Consider the following 7,387-nt stretch of genomic DNA (forward strand, 5'->3'; position numbering starts at 1 on the left):
TTAAAAAGAAAAAAAAAGAAAATGGAAAGAAGCAGTCAATGCTCTAATTAGCTTCGTCTCCTTTTTTTTCAATTGTTTGTACTTTTTCTTTTCTTAATTTCTTATACATTGCTCCACTTTTTTCTTCTTCCAATATCTGGTAATATGAACAGCTGGTTGTAAGACAATACCATGTATTACAACAAATACTGTGAAATTCACATTACTTTGTGAAGTAAAATTCTGTTTGAGTTGTCAAAAAATAATAATAAAAAATAAAATTAAACTACTACAACAACAACAAAGAAAAGTGAGTATTAATGAGCTGGAAAATAATTGAAAGATATTTGATACAATTTTCCATGGTTAGAGGGAAATTCAGATTATAGGCAACATTGCTTTTATATTTCTAAATTATTTATAATAATAAAAATGGAAAAAGTTTCTACAATCTGAGGTACAGTATCTCAGGATAAATCCTGAGGGGATTTCACTGACCTTATCAGACCCCAAAGCTATAACTCTTGTTGCATAGGTCCTGCTTTACCTTGGTCTTAAGCATCTAGCAGAAAAGTATAAAAACGAAGTATAACAAGTAAAGCCATGCTGTTATGTTGAGCTGTAGGGGACTCAGGTCAACAATTTCTGACATTGTCAGTGAAGCTGAAGACCCAATATTATTATGGATTACTGAACTCTTTTAGAATGTTTTGCTGAGTTTACACACCTATAATATTTAAATGATGGAACTTAACCAAAAAAAAAGGGAAAAAAAATAAATTTCTTGGGCCAGGGAGACAGCTGGTCAGTGTAAGCACTTGCTTGGTGAGCACAAAGACCCAAGTTCAGTCCTTGGTACTACATGCCACTCTGGCCCTGGGAGTGGGCAAGGTGGTGCACGCCTGTAAGCCCAGCACTGGGGAGGGGGACACAGAAGGATCACTACAAGTCTGAATGCATAGCAAGACCTTGTATCAAATACATAAATAAATTAAAGATAAATAAATAAATTTATTTCCAACTAAAAAAATAATAAAAATGTATTTTACATTCAGAAAAATACAATTAGGTTAAAAGTAACAATCATAAAACAAACACACCATGTAGCCATAATCTTAAAGAAAACTTTTAAATTACTACAAATCTCATAACCCAATACATATTGAAGTAACTTTTCATACAATACACATTTTATTGGTTAGCTATTTTTTTGTCAAAAATAAAAAACCCCAACTCACTGCTTTAGAATATTCATCTATAAAGACCATAAAGCGCATGAATCTGTGAAGATGAATTGAGCTAGAATAATCTTGGCTGATGTTGTATGCTCAGTTGTGTCCTCCAAGTTTGTGTGTTCAAATCTCAGAATGTGACTATGGAAGAGGGTCTTTATAGAGGTAAGTGAAAGGGAGGTCCTTAGGTAGGTCTTAATCCAAGTGCATTATGGTCCTAACAAGAAAATGGCACAGGCATGCATAGAACAACAATGCTAAGTGGACATAAAGATAGCTGTTTACAAGCCATGAGGCCCCAGAAGAAACCAAATCTGCCAACACATTGACCTCCACTTCTGTCCTCCAGGACTACGAGGAATTACATTTCTGCTGACCAATTTACCTAATTGTTATGCCCCTTACAGCTGCTGTCACAAACTCTTATGCTGGGGTCAGTTGGGCTCAAGCAACAGGCTTGAATTTGTCTTCATGTTTTCACTGGGGAAACACTTCCAGTGCCTGAATCCTAGTGTTCCGGCACCTGCGGATGATCCCTGGCACATCATGGATACTGGGAACAGAAGAGGGAAAGTACAAACCTGAGAAGGCTCTTGAGGGAGAACGCGTTTTGACTTTTGTCTCACTCTACTGATGAAAGCAATTCACAAGACTCACCCCAAGCCCTGCCTGCTGTGGAATGAAAAGTAGTGCCGCACAGAACCTGGTTCTGCAGTGGGCTAGAAGCTGGGCCAGTAGAGTCAAGGCTAGCTTCTCTCATAAAACCTTAGATGCTTACATTCTATTTACATTACAACCCAATTTCAGACTACACACTGAATTGATGTATTTTCAATTCTACTTAATATTTGAATATATATACACATAAATATATATGTATATATATTTCAGACAGGGTCTTGCTATGCAGCTCAGGCTGGCCTTGAGTTCACTTTGTAGCCCAAGCTGGCCTCAAATTTACAACAATTCTCCTGCTTCAGCCTCCGGAGTCCTGGGGCTGCAGGTGTGCCTCACCATGGACAGTTACACATCTTAAATAAGACTTAATTGTCAATTTTACTGGATGCAGTATATAATGCAGATAATACATATGTGCTCTTTTACTGATTTGAATTACATGGGTACATTGTCAATTGCATGGGAGCATAATGAAGAGGTAAAACAAAAAATATCACACCGAATTTTTTTTCTAAAACTCAGTCAATGAAATTAACATATAAATGAACAAATACAAACTAACTGAAATAAAAAATTTTATAACTGCATGACAGTGTTTCTGTATAGTAACACTCAAAACATATTTGTTGAAATATTTTATGTGAATTAATTTTGAATGCAAAACTGTTACCAAAATAACACATTCAAAATGTGGGCAATTTCATTTGTTGAAACAAAGGCAGCAACAAGAAACAAATACAAGGGCTGGCCAAATAGCTCAGCAGACTAAAGCGCCTGCAGGCAGGTGGGGGAGACTGGCAGTTTGATCCCTGGGCCTGCCGTGCCAGCCCCACCCCCGGAGTGCACTGAGACAGGATTGAAATTGGGCGTGGTGGCACGTGCCTGTAATCCCAGCTCTTGGAAGGCTGTAAACAGGTAGATGACTAGGAGTCCAATCTAGTAGTGAGACCCTGAGCTTCCCTAAAATACAAAAAACAAGACAGAAAGAAACCAACACACCATACTCTGATGTCCCAATTTGCTGGCCACCACCAGCTTCCTGCTGGGAGACATGTGGAAGCATTTTATGGGCTTGCTGAAACTTTTTCACCCACTTGAATAGAAGACTGACTAACATTTAGCCATTCTGATACCAATTTCACTTTTGAAGCCAAGATCCTATTTTTATACATCAAAATACTTTTATATAAATGGACTGCAAGAAATCGTCAGATAATTTTTTTCCAGCAAATGATAACCTTCATTTTCTTAAGAGGATGAAAGGATGAAAAACTTTGTTGAGGGTTCCTTTCTGAGAGAAAGTCTTGGCTCCAAATACATTTTCCAAATTGAGAAGTGGAAAATTTTTCAGGAAAGCATTGAACTAGGGAAGTAAAAAGAACTTTTTCCACTGGTTAATTATTTTTGTAATTTGGTTCTAAAAGCAATACCAGCATATATGTTTCTAAAAAAGATTTTTGTGTCTTATGTAATCAGCAATTCAGTCATTTAAAAAGTATGTGGAAATTGCAGAGCTAAATAGCAGACATACATTTATTTTATTTGGTATATGCGCATACTTGAGGGATAACGGAATGTGTGTAAAGCACCCCTTTGTCTCTTCTAAGAAACCTCTCCAAAATTCTGTTATAAATTATATTGTTTAAATGTCCTCACTTAGTTTCAGGAGAGTTATTCCCAAATCAATTTCTAAGTGAACACATGTTGCATCTGTTTTCTGTTTGTGCATTTTGAATGTTTGGCACTCTAATTGGAATATTTTTCTTTGGGATGAAGTAATGTCAAATATTCGCTTAATCAAAACACTAGTTTCCTTTTCCAGTTTCCACTGAGGATTGTTGGTAGGTTTCCCAGAGCGGCTCTCTTGTGCTTTGAGAGGGACCCACCTCCCCTTGATGCGTGGGAGGGAAGAAAGGGGGAAGGCACCATCAGCCCAGCCCATTCCTCCCGTGCATTCCTCCTCCACACCGTGCTCCTCGTTAGAACACACGATACAAGGGCTTCTTTAATGTCCTTGGAGACCTTTAACTGTACCATCTTCTCTGTTATTTTATAACCATTGCTGTTGTTTTTGAAAAGTACAATGAGAGCAAAAGAATTTTTCACCCAGATAAAGTTCTGCTTGGCCCTGGGAAGCTCACAGGTCCCTCCCTTGATAGATGGGCTTCAGTGGCTTAACACCTGTTTTGATTACTCTTCTCTCATTGCTGAGACAAAATACTTGACACCCAAAGTTAAGGAAGGAAAGGTTTACTTAGCTCACAGTTTGTAGAGATTTCAGTCCATACTCGGCTGGCTCCAAGGCAAAATGGTGACCACCCACGATGAAAGACACCAAAATAACACGAACAAAAGGAGAGGCGCAGGCCTCTTTTGCTCCCTTCTATTGCATGCAGGCTACCTGGCCTAGGATGAGTATAATGCTCACATCCCCAATCCCAGCACTAGACTATGACCCAATCGTAAAGTCTAGGTTCAGCTACCTCCAAAAAGCCCAACCTTCATGACTGCATGAGTCTTTGGGGGGACATTCAGACACAAACCATAACAAAGCCTTTAGAATACAGGTGTTGGGGCCGGGGAGATGGCTCAGTAGAATAAGTGCTTCCCTGGCAAGTGCAAGGGCCTGAGTTCAATCCTTGGTTCCACCAAAAAAAAAAAAAAGGATACAGGTGTTTAAGAGAAATTAACCTGCAGTAGACATACATCTGAGAGAATGAATGGAGGCAGAAACAGAATGCAGAGAGGAAAATGGGAAGTGGGGAAAATGAGGAAAATCATTTCAGTAGAACTGAAAGAACACAGCATGCTCTTTAACGTTTGAAAGAGCTGGGTTTGACTCCCAGCTCAGTCAGTCATAAACCATGTGACCCCAAAGCAGGTTCCTGTCTTCTCCAAGCCTTACTTTCTCTACTTTCAAAATGGAGTAAAGCTAGCATATATAGTTATTATAAGGATTAAAATTATACATTTTCTTAACATGTCTACTGTCTTTAATCAACTTCTGTGCTCTAACAGAGCACTGGCCCTAAGTGGTATCAGCAGGAAACACTTCTCACATTAGCAGAAGCTAGAGTCCAACTTGAAGGCACCGGACTTGGTGTCTGAACCTGCTTCAGAGGCGGCTGTCTTCTCACTGTATCTTTGTGTGGTACAAAAGGTCAGAAAAGTTCTCTGGGGCCTCTTTTATAAGGACAATAATCCCTCTCCTGAGGACTTTTATGACCTAATCACCTTCCCAAATGCCCTCCTTCCTTGTACCATCATCCTGACAGTCAAGATTTTACATACAAATTTGGAGGACACCAACATTGGGTGTATAACACTTAGCATATAATACAAGTTCAGTGTTAATAGATGAAATGGATGCATATGAAAGATATCATATAGGAAGAAACAAATAAATTTCAGTGGATTGAATACACGAAATAAAGGAGAAAATATTTTTAAAATGAGAAAGTTATTCCAGTCCACTGGCACTCATAATGTAACTGGAAAGGAAGCCAGTGTGGAGTGGCTGGCACCTTTAGCACTGAACTCGGTCAATTTAATGTGATGGCAGGATATCCCACTAAGGACATCTAGAGTACGCTGAAATATAGAAGATGTGATTGGCTAGTGGGGATGGGATGTATACAGGGGTCAGAGACAGAAATTAAAGAAACATGCAATTGGAAATGATATTTGAATTCATGAAAATAGAGAAGATATTTAATACAGGTCAATAGTGGAAATTGGGGGAACACACACAAAACAAGTAAAAGAAGAAGTTTGGTTTGAAAAGTTAGGAGTAGATCTAGAATAGCCTGCTTTCATGGAACTCAGCGGAAAGTTGCTTCAGTGCATGGATAATTGATATTGCCCATTATCTGTCAATACATTGGAAACACAGAGGCCCTTCATGGAGGAGGTACTCAGAAAATTACACTATCTGCATATACAGAAAAACTATACATGTACCTCTAAAAATAGTAGACCTGTACTTAGTGACATGGAAAATATTTTAGAATCAAACATTTTAAAAGGACAGGTTAAAGAATGCTATGTGTGTGATGAGACCTTATAATAATAAAGATATGTAGTGACAGTTATATAAGGTAAAATTACACTGTAGGATCAAAACATACAGTGAATGTTTACACTGTAGAATATTTATGAACCCCCTCCAAAAAATACTTCTACCATGAATCCCTCTCAGAATATTTTCCTTTTCTTCAATCACATTATTTTTGCCAATTTCTGAAAGTTCTGGCAGTCATTTCTATGCCTTTGTTTCTTTGAGAGAGGGTCTCTCTTATATTCCAAGCTGGCCTTGAGCTCACTGCATCACCTAGTCTGGCCTCACCTTGCGATCCTCCTCTCGGCCTCCTGAGTACTGGTCTTACAGGTGCGCCACCACACCTGGCTTGTGAGTGTCTTTGGTTGCATCATCTTGGTTGCCTCAATGTCCCAAGTCATTCAGATTTCATGATTGTTTTCACTTTGGGGAAGAGTCATGACAAACCTCATGTGGTTACTGAGGGGGCTTTTGGGAGGTGGGTGGATCTGGGTGTGTGACATTGGGATCAAGGATGTGATGTGGGGTTGATCATGGTGCCCTGCGAGGATTAAGGCTGCCTACCCTGGGGGTGGGTAGCCTGAGTAGGAGGTAAGGGGCAAAAAGAGTGTCACTGCTTGCCATTTGTCCCTTGCCATCCACTGCCTTGCACCTTGAACTGGTTCTCCTCCGTGATGCCCCTCTGCTGCCTGCCACGCTGCCTTGGAGCCAGGCAAGTCCAAACTGAAACCTCTAGAAACTGTGCGGCAAGTAAACCTTCCCTACTTTAACTTGGAGTATAGGATATTTTGTCTCAGCAATGAGAAAAGTAACCAAGACGAGCCAGGTGGCACAGAGTGACAAATTCAGTGATAAGATGAACGAAAACACACAGCACTGTTTCCATGAGCCTGCCTTCGACTGGATGGCACTTCCAGCATTTACCATGTTTTTATCATACTCTGTAAAGACACTCAGGAAAGAGGACTTCCAGAGCTGCTTCAGGAAGTGGCAGTGAGGATGGGATAAGCGTGATTACAGTGAGGGGAAGCATTTTGAGAGAGCTTTTAGCACTGTATCTTGTACTGTAAAAATTTTAACTTTTATTATTATTTTTTATTTTTTAATGTATTTGGTACAGGGTCTCACTATGCAGCTTGGACTTATAGTGATCCTCCTGTCTTAGCCTCCTCAGTGCTGGGATTAGGAGTACGCCACCACACCTGGTTTCAGTGGCCAGCTGCTCCCAGGGTTTCAGGGCCAGCATGGCATGCAGTACTGGCGACCAAACCCCCGTCCTTGCACTTGGCAGACAGGTGCTTAGATCACTGAGCTCTCACCAGTCCTAAAATTTTTATATTTAAATATTCTTATGGTTTGTGTCTAGTTGTCCCCCCAAAGCCTCATGTAAGTTGTGGGGCAGGCAAGGCTGGAGGAGTAACAAGGGCCCGAGGGGAGAGGC

Source organism: Octodon degus, unplaced genomic scaffold, assembly GCF_000260255.1.
Source record: "Octodon degus isolate 3935 unplaced genomic scaffold, OctDeg1.0 scaffold00241, whole genome shotgun sequence".
Lineage (NCBI taxonomy): Eukaryota > Metazoa > Chordata > Mammalia > Rodentia > Octodontidae > Octodon > Octodon degus.